We start from the raw sequence: 13,864 nt of genomic DNA on the forward strand, positions 1-13,864 counted from the left end.
TAAGTACACAGAAAATACCTACTAAAAATATCAATGTGTCTAATTTAAAGAAAACTTATTCCTATAGGCATACTTATCCAACCATCTTTAAAGAAATATATCTTTCCCTTTCCAGGGCTTAGCATAGCAACATACTAAAAAATGTAAAAAACAAAGAAAAACAAACAAACAAACAAAAAACCATGCAACTGTAGGTCCAAAGCCTAAAATTGCTAGCTTTGGTTCTTTCAGCTTACTGACAATTAAAACAGTAACTTAAGGCTTCTACATAGCTTGAAGTTAGCTTAATTATTTTTTTTACATAAGTTGTTTATCAGCATCATTTTCACAAAGTTTTATGGATGGAGTAAGCTACGGAGGATTTCTGCTCATACCTGCCATGGATCAAAGCACTGCACACAAGCTACAATTTGGCACCCTGTAGGCAATACTCTATCATTTCATATCTCTGCTGTTATTACTCGCACTGATTCTTGAAATCCAGTTTTTAGGTAGTCCTTTGTGGAGCCAGGAGTTGGCCGCAATGATCCTTGTGGGTCCCTTCCAACTCTGGATAAACTGTGATCTGCATTTAGTTTCTCAATTAAGCAAACAGTTTTCCTAAGGTGTTGCACATTCAGCAGTTCCTGCTTACTGGCATTAATGAAATGAATTTACCAGACAAGGACATGTTGAGGAGCCACAGAGATACAAATAAAATTTGCAGGATGGCGTGGGTGGCTCACACTGTCCTTGCTTCATGTTACTGGCCAACAGCAGCATTGGTTAAAACACTGCCTTTTTTCACAATTACAGCATGGTACAAGGGTCCTTGTTTAGAAAAAGATATAAATAGAAGCATGCCTTTTCTTTAAGGGGAAAAGAAATTGGTGAAACCCAGTATCATCAGTTCCAGTCTTATTAGGGCACACATAAAGGATGTTAAAATGGTTTGTAAGGAGACAGCCAGTGGAGAACTCACAGTGGTTACTGATGTTTTGTGGGATTAAATTAGACAGAATTTCTCACATACCTACAATCATGCTGCATTGGCCAATTTTCTTTCAGCTGCAGGAACTTTGAAGAAATTTTCATTTTCCCGAGGAAGTTTTATAAAGTGAGTTGGTGTGTCTGGCCATGTAAGACACCTCAAAGGGTGGTCAGCCCTTTATCTGCACCTGCAAATGGATTCCTAGTATGTCTGCACTGCTTAACAGCAGAAATCAGCCTCTCTTGAGCACTGTTTTATCTGCTGTCCTCCAGAAGAGCTTCAGAAGCTATAAAGCCAAACAAACTTAGGCTGAGATGAAAGCACAGGCCTATGCAACATGTGTGGCTGCCACGATACGTGGGAGAACAATTGGATCTGATATTCAGGTATGTAGGGTGTTTGCTGTCTGATTTTAGCACCTTCATCTGTTCTGGCAGAAATTTCTTCTTTGTTTGGCAAACTAAAAGAAGAAAAAAAGTGAATTCTATTTAATACAACTGGGAAGATTCCCTACCACTTGTATCTCTAACTCTCAGTCTCCCTGTCTCTTTAAAAAAAAATACTTTAGGTTCATGACAAGTTGTGAGAGCACATTTCTCTCATACACTGCTCATAGGAGGTCTACACAATTGACTGCCAATAGGAAAATGCAGGTGAATTCACAAAATCAAGGCAAGGTGAAGCAAAATGAAAAGACACTTTTACCTAATGGGTGCAGAAAGATCTCTGATTTAAATTTAGAGCAGTGAACCGAGAATCAAGAATCCAAACTTCTAAATAGCTTTGCATTTGTAAAACTGGAAAGTCCCTACTTTATCTCAGTACATATTTGATACACATTTAGTTCTGATGAAACTGCAGACCAAACAAATGTGGTGAAGCAAAACAAAATAAAAGAATCCCACACAAGTGGGAGAAAGGAAGACATACCATTAATTCATTTTACAGATGCAGAGAAAGACAGCCTGGGGTTTCATACCTAGCAGTATTCCTAACAGAATTGTTTCAGCTAAGATCTTTTCTGCATTGACTTCATGACAGTTTTGTAAGTCCAGAATTTGGTGATGCCAGGTGCTAGACCAGTCCAGTTTATTTCTGTGGCAATGCCAAATTGTTAAACCCCCAGGAAGTTTTGCTATGGCTTTCCCCATACAGATTTAGTGCAGTCTGCAGATTAAGGCAAATCCTCAGTGATTTGCCCAACTTAACACAGGCAGTGATGTTACTGCTTAAACAGCATCAAGAATTTCAGAAACAAGGTGCTGGAAGCCTTGGTCAGATGGGGGGATATCCAGGTCACTCATCTGACACAGGTAACTTCACAGAGCCTGCTGCTGCTCTGTCTTCTGCCTTAAGGCTTCCTTCCCTCCCTTTCTCAAAGCACAAGGAGCTCGGTGGTCCCCACATGAGTCACTCCACCGCCCTGAGTAAGGAGCAGGCAGAGCTCAACCTGCCAAGGAAGGTGTCCCACCAAGAAGCTGGCTCCTTTACTTCTGGGACCATGGATCAGGAGGAGCCAGGAGTGGAAGTCCTACGTGCACCTCCCCTCGTGGTGACCGAACACTCCGTGAGCTTTGGCGCGTTGTCTTAGGAAAAGGAAATGACCCTCATTTTCCCTGCTACCCCCATCACAAGAGGGGCTGTGGAGCTTACTGCTTTGCAATTAAAAACGTTATGGCGTTTTGTTCCCGGAGAGGGGGTGGGGAAATCACCCATGTACCATAACAGATGGTTTAAGTACGGTGATTACAAAATCCTGAAGTTAAAATAGTTTAATTACAAAGTCAATACTGCCTCCAACCTCTGCTAAGCCTTTAGTGTAAAAACAACAGACGGTATAGTGCAAACGGTAGGACAATATTTAACCAGAACTTTGCATTAGCTACTGCAGTACAGCTCTCCATCAGGCCTTCAGTAAACGGAAGATCAACTGATTTTCCCAGCTTGTATTTGTTAACCATCTCTGCTTTAGTATCAATGGGAGGCTGTGAGAGTCACAAACAAACCCAAGGAAACAAAATCTGCAATACTATACCGCAAGCTGAGGCTCAGCAAGATTGCGTTTAAAGTCCAATATTGCAAGCATACAACTGAGATAAATATTAGCACCTGACTAGTAATTAATATAGAGAATAAGAGAAAAAATAGAGCATGTAGGTAAAGTTATCTAGACACAAAATGAAAATGTAATTTGGTGAAATAAGCAACATTTTATTTCAGACCATGGATTTTACAGTAAAAAAATAAATAATAATAATAACAGGACATGGGAAGGCATAGGGCAAGGAAAAACTGGGAATGGTGACATAAATCTGGCCATTGCTCCTAATTAGAACCAATGCCACAGCTGGCACAAATTCGACCTTTCACATGTAGGCAAAGCAGCAACTGTATACATCATATGCTAGGAAAGTTTCCCTAAGCTGTGCTCTTGCAGCTGAGAGAACTGGCCCTGTTCTTTCCTGAGTGTGTACGTATTCTGTATATTTAGTAGTTGCAAATCCTCCCTCTGTTGGCTTGTGTCCCTTATAAACATCATCTCAAACACAAAGCTGCAAGAATCAGAGGAAAGCTGACTCTGCTTTATTAGCAATAAGCTAAAATCTTGTCCCATCTGCTTCCATCGTGACTCATCTTAAGATACTCACCATTCAGACTATGTACAAAGCACAGTGAAACACTGGACTGTTACCACCCAGGACTGATAAAAGCAGGGTCTAACATGCTGGTGACAAGGCATATGGACTCATGAAAGTAAAAGCAAAAATGGACAAGTGTGAGATCATCTTCAACATCCCTTCTCACCCTCTCTGACCCCAAAGCAAAGTCAGAACAGAAAGCAAGAGGGGAAATGGGCTCCAAAAGTTACACTACAACACTGAGGAGTTCTCACAATTCTGTTCTCCCTTTATAATCTTTTATAGCATTTGAGAGATGAAGAGAGTCTTTGGATGTCTGAGATCATACTTGCTAAGTCATATAAGAGTTTCTAGCAGGTGATCTCTTTTGGGTTCTTAATAAGGATTAGAGAGCTGCACAGGTTAAAAAGTGGGTGCAGGAAACACCCTTGTGAATCTAAAGAAAAATATTCTTTAATTATTACGAAGAAAGAATAAAAATTACTAGAGCCTGGTCCTGCAAATTGCTACATATTCCAGTCCTGTTTTTATTAAATTAACTTTACATACATGAGTAGCACCATTGACTTTCAATTAAGACTACGTGCAGGACAAAGTGCTTCGTTTCATTAGAGTGGAACTGATTCTCCATAATAACAGGGGAAAAAAAATAAAAACATGAACAAATATTTTGTTGGAAATCATACGATAACTCTAGCATAGCACTGACAACACAAAAGTAATAAAAGTAATTTGCATTGCTATTCCTTTATGAATGCTTTTGTTACTATATATAATAATAAATAGTCCTTCAGAGCATTTTGTAGAGGCCTTCTGAATTTCTAGGCATTTTTATATTTTTGGACTCACCTCCCTTTTTACCCCAAGTATGTACTTAGTAACTAGGATATCAATCCAAAAAAATTAGGCACAGTCATAGCATTTTTAAAAATCTAAGCCCAAGGCAGAATCCACAAATTTGTGTTAGATCTTTGTCTCTTCCCACAGTGCATGCAGGGCGCAATTGCCATTTTTGCTGCTGGGATAATTCTGTATTTAAATGTACCGCTCTTTAATGACTGCTCTAACCCAGCATAATTATGGCCAAAGTTTAGTACACAATGCCAGAAGCAGAACAGGAGATGAACCTGATTCTGGGTCTTCCCTTGCCTGGGCAGATCACAGAATCACAGAATTGTAGGGGTTGGAAGGGACCTCGAGAGATCATGGAGTCCAATCCCCCTGCCAATGCACGTTCCCTAGAGCAGGTTGCCCAGGTAGGTGTCCAGATGGGCCTTGAATATCTCCAGAGAAGGAGACTCCACAACCTCCCTGGGCAGCCTGTTCCAGTGGTCCATCACCCTCGTTGTGAAGTTCTTTCGCACATTGGTGCAGAACTTTCTGTGCTCCATTCTGTGGACATTTCCCCTTGCCCTGTCCCCACAAACTGCTGAAAAGAAGTTGGCCAAATCCGTCTGTCTCCCACACTTAAGATATTTGTAAACATTAATATGATCCCCTCTCAGTCTTCTCTTCTCAAGGCTGAACAGACCCAGGTCTCTCAGCCTTTCCTCATAAGGAAGATGCTCCAGGCCCCGTATCATCTTTGTGGCCCTCTGCTGGACTCTTTCCAGGAGATCCCTGTCTTTCTTGTACCTGGGAGCCCAGAAATGGACACAGTACTCCAGGTGAGGCCTGATCAGGGCAGATACTTCAAGGAAGAAGCTGTCAAAAGAAAGTTCCACTTCCTTCCCCTTCTGAACTCTAAATGGGAATTAAAAGCAAAGGCTGCCTTCTATGAAGAGCCAATTTCTACTAGCAATTGTCAGGTAGATTATATATCTAGTTAGGGGAGTTTGAGTACCTAAATTCTAGCTGGGGTTTGGTATTTACATACTCCTCATCTCACCTGAACTAACACTTTACAGCTGTTTCTGATTCCATTTTTGTTGTTATTATTTGGTTTGTTTTGGTTTTGTGTCCCTACCCTCCAGCCCACCCCCAATATCACATTTAGTGCCCATTGTTTCCCATTGTTTGGAAAAGGTGTTGTACCTTGAGCAGCATAAGAGAAAATACACTGATTTCAGTGATTTCAGCTTAGAGTAGATATTGCTAACCAGAGACATGCTATGAGTTCTGTAGTTAGGCTGGGAATTTTGGCTACCATCATTACTGTATAAGCACGTCACCAGGAAAAGCATGCTAACATAGCAGTTATAACATTATTCAAGAAGCAGCTCCTTTGAAGAACATTCTTCTGATGATCAAGTATAGCACTATATCAAGTATGGCACTATTAAGTCAGGCTGTCAGACAGCAGTCATTTCACATGAAGCACATTCAGTAAAAATTCTGTGGTCCAGCTACAAACTATGCCACCCAAATTCTGCCTTCGTCTGACACACTAAGTCTTGATTTTACTCAGGATTTTGTTAAGTAGACCAGACAGAATTTGGTCCTAATCACAGAAGCGTTGACTTCACACACTTAACACATGAGAGTACTGCTGTGGCGATCATGCCATGTGGGAGCTCTGCATTCTGAAGACAGATGATTTCACTCCAAACTCACTGGCACGGCTTTGGATGCACATTGACCACACAAGTGCTATCGGTGCCGTCATCATTGCTGTTATCTGTGTTCTCAAAGTACTTAGTGACGCTGCCTAGGATTGTGGCTCTGTGGTGCCGGTGGCTCCTCAGGTACACGGGGAAGGAAGGCCAGTACTTAAGCTCGCGGCCTGAAAGTTTGGAGCTGGAATGGCAGCACAGGTTTTTTCAAGGTCCCACAGAAAAGCAGGAAATCTGAATCTGGCTCGAAATATACTTCTCCATTAGAACACAACATACGTTTTTAGTAGAAGATATATAAATAAATAAATAGATCTAAGCAGTAGAAAACCAATTGTTCTAGGTCTGATCTTTTCTTCTCTCAACAAACATTTGCCCAGGGTCCTCTGCAACTTTTGTAATCCATTAGAAAGTGATACTGCTGTTGCATGACATGAACAAACAACCAATGCAGCACAAAGGCCATAACTGTATCTAAAAAGCCTTTGCTTTGTCAAAGCCTTCCACTAATGCTGGCAACAAAATTATTGAGGTCTATAATAAGCTGATCTCCTGACAAATAAGCCTTCTTATGAGCAGTATTAAACTTTATGTCTGCTTTTAAATTAAACACTTTGGGTTTATTAATGTTTCCTTTCCTCTCCAAATTTCTTTGTTGAGAAGAGGTGCCAGAGGAAATGTACTAGCAACAGTAGGATGTGAAGTATAGTTTAGGATACATTAAACATATGTTGATGGGGCCATTAGTGGAGTTTATAGATACCACCACCTGTCTCTTATTCCACTTGCCATTACTTTAGTGACTGAAAACATACTGCAAGAGAGGTGGTATGCTGCCATTAAATCTTTACTACTGTGTTAGAAGGAACCTAAGAGCAAATTCATGCCTTATTGCCAAAAAGATTTTCCAATAATGGCTCACTCATTGAGATAAATAAGCCTAAATAAATAAGCTGGGTGGGGGTAGGGGCAAAAGAATAAATATCACTCTGGTTTGGGATGCAAGAGAGTCACTGTGCATTTGTGGGGGAAATACTTGCCGTTATAAAAGTACGGAAGGGTAGGTAATGTTTTACTTGCTCCTGTCAAGCTAGCAAGCGTATTTCTTAAATCTTTAGTGTAAAATCCAGTTTTTGGGTGTACAGGAGACAGAAATCAAATGCCGTCATGAAAAACAAATAATAAAGAAAGGAAGAAAGTGTGGTCAGGCATTGGAACGGGTTGCCCTGGGAGGTGGTGGAGTCACCGTCCCCCAGGGATGTTCAAGGGAAAGTTGGACGTGGTGTTTAGGAACATGGGTCAGTGGGTGACAGTGGTGGTAGGGGGGTGGTTGGTCCAGATCATCTCGGAGGGCTTTTCCAACCCTGATGATCCTATGACTCTATGACTTTCCTCAGTCTAACAGGCACACACCGGCACAATCTATTTAAACAAGCCGGTGATTTCGGCAGGCCTCCTTCCCCTCCGGGGGCCACAGGAAGGGGACGAAGGGCCCCACAGACCGGCGGGGCCGGCAGCCACAGCCCCGGGGCGGGGAAGGGCCCGGCGGCAGGCCCAGCCCCAGGCCCAGGTGGGGATGGCGGCCGGCCTTAGGGCGTCCCCTGGCGGCGGGGGACGGGAAAAAAAAGGGGCGATGAGCGGTGCGGGGAGGCAGGATGGGGGAAATGGGGCGAGGACCTGCTGGCCCCACAGTCGCCCCTTGAAGGTGGGGCAACAGTGAGCGCATCCCAGAGCGGGGTTTGGATGTGCCAAAAGCACCCCGGAACTCCATGTGGGATTTCCCGAAAGCTGTAGTTCAGATAATGTCCCTCGTTCGCTGTCCCTCCTGGCAAGGAAGAGGTTGCAAGCCTTGTTCCCGGCCGGGGAAGCGCCAGCTTTGATCGGGAGATGGCAGCACAGCCCTGGAAAGCTCCACAGCCTCCCCGCACACGCTCCGTTTTAGCAAAGACCCGGGAGGTTCACGGAAGCAAAGTACCCTTATGCCCACTGGAGGAAGAATTTTAAAGTCAAAACCTTTTATAGGTCTCTGGCAAATGTCTGGGCTGAACTGCAAAGAGTCCGGTCAGCGATCAAAACTGTAATTGCTGCTATGCATCACAGGAGTCCTTGCTGCAGCACACCCTGCCTAAAACGCTGTAACCTGCCACAAAAGACGAAGAAGAGAAAATGGACCAGAGACACCACTGGAGACTTCGTTGCCTCATTGCTTCTACAACCTTACATGGCAGTATGCACATATCACCTGCAGAACTATAAAATTTCATGATAGGAAGATCAATTTTTGAAATCTCTTTTCCCTGCTTCCCAGTATTTGTTTCAAATGGCTGAAAAAAGAGGAGTAAAATCTGCTGATGTTAGCAGAACTTTGTGTCAGACTCACACGCTGCTTGATGCAGTATTGCCATCATTTTGCTTATTTCATTCCAAAAGAAAAATAAAATAAAATAAAATAAAATAAAATAAAGAAAAATAAAATAAAATAAAATAAAATAAAATAAAATAAAAATGAAGATATATCAAAACCAAGCCTGTTGCTAACTCAAATGAGCCTGAACAAACCTGAAGCCACTACAGGCAGGATGTTTCTCACTTATTCCTTGATGAGTTTTCAGTATGAAGCTGCAGGCAGAGGTATTATTTTCAGGCTGTGTATTTTGCTCCTCTCTTGCCTCTGACTTTAGACTTGGTCCATACGTGACTGAGGAATTCCCACAGACCTGCAGGTGTTGCCAGGAAAAAGCCATGCAATTCATTAGGTGGTGCTGAAACGCCTTGCTGGAAGCACCGTCATATTGACCCTGTCAGCATTTTCTACAGTTGGTCCACCTGAGACCTTAATGGGGGGAGATGATATCGGAAAAGCTGTTTGGAGTTCGTTTGGCACAAACTCTGGCACCTTAGCCAGATTTAAGAGCTTTTGGTATTCACTGAATATACAAATCAGTCCATGTAACCCTTTTTTGTTCTCTCCAACATATCCATAGATCCATCTATTTTCTGACACTTTATTTAGTATCGGAAATATTCAAAGAGCGTAACAAATGGAAATTTAGGACTTAGCCAGATTGTATCAGTTGTTAGTATTGGAACATCAATGGAGCTCAAACAAGTTTCACTTGGCAGGACAATTGCACAAAAGCATTTGATGTTGAATCACAAGCTATTTTCAAGGTTCGCACACACAAAAGAGTTCAAATACAAGCATATTAAAGCCTCACTATTAACAAAATATGTTCTTGCTTCCTTTCCACTTGCCAACTATTTAACCTGGTCAGGAGACAAATTCACGTGGGATTAATTCGTTTAGCCTACCTCGGATTCCTCCTGGGTTTCCTTGAAATGAGGTACCCTTCACTTCCTATCCTGTACGGTTTTGTAATGCAGCTGCACATTGTTGAAAAACTGCCACAATTCATGGCAGGGTGGCTGCACTTCAGCAATGAGAGAAGTTATTTGGAATACATATATCTATATTTGCATGCTTGTGCAGCTTATGTTAAGCTCTAGGAAGATCCTTGATGGACAACGCCATGGTGCATGACGGATGGCAATTAAGCCATTAATATGAGTAAAGAGAGGATGATCCTTAGTCCTGTGACCTCCAAATGAAACTTAGAATACATTTTGTAATTTGAAAGGGTAAAGGCTCCTGCAGAGTAAATAAATAAATAAATAAATAATGTAGAAGGTGAAGAAGGGGCAAAAATCTTTTCCATTGTGTTTATAACCAAACAAAGAAGACAGAGACCTTTGTGTGCCATGCCATCTAGGGATTTCTCCTTAGATTTGGAGGATGAGGATTTCTCCATACCATACTAACACCTTCCCCTCCATGGCACCTCTGCAGGCAGAGACGGATGGATTCAAGGCCTCCTCTTCTTGCAAGGAGGCACTGTGAATGGAGCAACATCAACACCTCTTCTTCTGGGGCAGGGTGAGAAAAGAGAAGGAGAAATGGACATTGCTATTGTAATGTCAGCCATCCGGCCTTTGCCAGGAAATGAACCACATTCAGCACATTCACAGTGCAGTAAACAGTGACAAGAAATGCAAAGACCTCCCTTGGGAGAGATGCACATGAGGGGTTTGTCCCATGATACACCAGGGGGATGACACCCAGAGACTGCAAAGGGTTTGGCACAGCCTAAGGGATTTTACTCCTCTACATGAAGGTACGATGTATGGGAGAATGCAGAGCTGGGGCTCATTCGGATCCACACAAGACTAGCTAAACACGTGTATCTGCAAACCACATTCATAGACCACGTAGGATCCAACGCAAATTTGACTCAGCTGACTGCTAACTGGGAACTGGAAATAAACTATGCTTGCAGTGCCTAGTGGCTGGCATAGGAATGTGTGCTTAGTCCTTAAAGAAATGTCTCATTGCACCTATTCTGTATGCACTTTTGGTACCCTTATGCCTACACAGGTCCTGAGACAGGTCCTCATCGAGCAGGAGCCCATGCTTTTTTCGCCTTTTTTTTAAATCCACATGGGGCATCCAGAAGCATTTTTAAGCCAATGTGATGAGGGCTTCCTCTGAAAAGATGCAATGAGGTGGGCATAGGAGCTCTGATAACACCCTTGAGAGTGCCCCTTCCCCATGGCACTGGATGCAGTGCAGCCAAGCAAGCAAGTCTGTCATTTTTGCCGCTGGTTCATCCCTGGGCTGGCAGAGCCCCATTCGCCATCGGCACGGAAGCTGGGAATGGAAAACAATTTCGACATTCGCAGCCTGGAGTCCTGCCCTTCACAAACACATTTGATGTTCATACATGGTCTCTTGGCTGCTGCTGCTGGGGACCATCTGTTGGGATGGCTTCGTGCCTGATCAAATGGTGGTATGCCAGTTTCACTGGGACATGGAATAGATGCCAAGCAAAACGCGTCTGGTTTTACTTCTATTACTCTGAATTCAAAGCACATGCTAATACTAATCCCCATTTTAACACTGTTGTGGTGCCAGTTAAACCTTCATTTTTTCCCACTATCTGCCAGATTTCTACCACGTATTTAGGCTCTTAATGAAATCCAACAGAAATCAGCTCTGTTAATGTCACACAAACACGGCACTGTTTGCAGGGCTTTGGTGAGACGTGCTAGCACTAATGACAGAGGTGACTGCATGAGAGTTTCCTATGCACAGAACACAGGATTCCTGCAGGAGCTGGATGAGGACATCTCTTTAAAAGTTGCTCCTGAAACCATATCCAGCTGTCATTAAATTTTATCCTTGTTGTAAATATGACTTATCAATTTAACATGACACTGTAAACTAGGCATAGCTTAAAAAAAAAAAAAAAAAAAAAAAAAGACCTCTATCAAATGTGCAAAGGCTTTAAGCATCATGTGAACACCAGTCTGAGATGCTGTAAAGACATTTTCATTTCAATTAGTTATGAGTTGACCATAGCTCCAGCCCTGATCTATAGTAAAATCTTCCGTGTTGTGGCTGGATTTGCCGTCTGGGTTTATATGACTAACTCCCTGTGAATGTTCCACATTCAGAGAAGTGTGTGCCTGTCCTCAGCCAAGATGAATATTATTGTCAAAACTGCCATCATTACAGCTACTGTGGGTGTTCAGATTCCTATAGTGTTTGTGTCTGCTACAGATGTTCCTTTAGGTAATGGATTTTCTTCTCTACTCCCTAAAGGAGCCTAAAAGCCTAAAGGAGCAACTGCTGATGGGTTTCCCTTTCCTCTTAGGCCCTCTGAGGCTGGACATCTTAGACACCTCCTGCCACCTCCTCCTCCCTTTACCCCCAGGCAGGGAGATGACAAAGGCTGGATGCTGGCCCTGCATGGCTGGATCCCCACTCTGGGCAGGGTGGGCAGGATCCAGATTTGCTGATGGAGATTCCCAGTTTTAGGAAGGACTGGGACCTGTCTTTCCATCAGGTGTTCAATTCCTCAACTCCCCAGTTCCTGCATTCAGGATTGTGATTGAAAGCATTTCATTTGTTAATGATGTGTCAGATTCCTATGTTATTATCATTTAATAACCTTAATTAACATTTTAACCACCTTGCTCACATTGCCTTCTTGTATAATTCTAAACTTATTGTTTCTGTGGAAACCTGAAAAAAAAAAAAATCCAGTAAAAGCAAAAGAAAGGTGGGGAAGAAGGAAGTTAGTTTCTTTTGGTTTTGCATTGTAGCAGGGGTGGGGGGTGGAGAATTATTTGAATCTACTAAGTAAATATGGCAGGGCCTGGAGCACAGGCCAATTGATGGCATGTGGACTGGCCATAAAATTAAAAATAAACTTAAGAGTAAATGTGCAGCTAAATGCAGACTGTGGGGATAGGATGTGAACTTCAGCTATTTCCTGGAGCCAGTGTGGTTCCAAAGTTTAACAGCTTTAGCCTTTGGAGACCCGGAGGCGTGCATACTTGTTTTCAGTTTCTCCTCCTTTCATCTCCCCCCACTCGGAGCCCTACCACCCTCCCAGCTGCCCTTCTCGCTCCATCCCTCCCCACACAAGGACACTCCTCTCACGTCCCACATGGCTCCCGCTGTCAGAGCATCACCCTACAGCCTCATTCCTTTCTGTCCTCATGTCTCCCAGCTCTCTCCAGCAGGACCGGGTGGCTCCCGGTAGGTCAAGGCTCCCACTTCCATTTTGCCCTCAAGGCTCACCGGTCTCCAAAGGATTAACCACTACCTGCCAAGTATCACTCAGTGAGATGAGCAACTGCCAGCTGCTTTCTGGGCACACTGGCTCATGCCTAATAATTAAGCTTTTTATGAAGCTTCAATCTTAACTTTTATTTTATTTTATTTTTTTTAAGCAACCATAGAGGCCATTGGGAAGGGTTAATGGAGTAGCTAACAAATCTTTGTCCCACAGGGGCTGTATGATAGCAAAGAAATATTTTCAGGCATAAAATTGTTATTGTGGGATGTACTATAAAGCTCAAAAGTATTTCACTAAGCCTAGTTTGAGCCCTGTGTTCTTTTTGCTTGTGGCCCTTGTGCTTGCATAGAGTCAAGGACAAATTCAATTTAAGAATGTGTTTCTAAAGCGTATCCTGATTTCTCTCTCATTTATGGTAAAGCTCTAATTTCATGCTCTTTTCTCATGATGTTGTATAATTGTTCTGCTTGTTAAAACAGAAAAAAAAAAAAAAAGCAAAGAAAAAAAAAAAAGCAAATTCTAGTGTAACTCCAAAAATGCCTTGAAAAATCACAGTGAATTATTTTTCCTCATTCAAATCACTTTGTTCAAGCAGTTTCAAACTCCTAAACCAAATCTCCAAGACATGTGCATCCCCACTTCTCCTTGTCAGTGGCACTCAGCAGCCCAGTGGCACTCAGTACTTCACATTAAAACACCATTTCCCCTTGTCACCAGCTGAAATCCTCAAATTGTACTTTAACAGACAAAATAGAAAAATAGGTAAATAGCAAAAGAAAACTGGGTCATATTTTCATGAATTTTAAAAAAGGATATTTATATGTTTGAATTGTATAGGAAGAGGAGAAACAAAGGTGTGTACACATAAACTGTATTCAGTCTGTTTCTTGGTTTTGCCTAGAAGAAAACATGTTAAACAAAATTGAAGAATGACAGAATAATGTAAACTACAAGCACTACAGTGGAGGTTTTCTTGTAGGCAGCAGAGATTAAAAAAACACCATAGGCGAGAACAGAATTAAGGACTTCGGATTTCTACATTCAAAACCTGTGCTTTGGTTC

Source organism: Aythya ferina (assembly GCF_964211825.1).
Source record: "Aythya ferina genome assembly, chromosome: 3".
NCBI classification, from domain to species: Eukaryota; Metazoa; Chordata; class Aves; order Anseriformes; family Anatidae; genus Aythya; species Aythya ferina.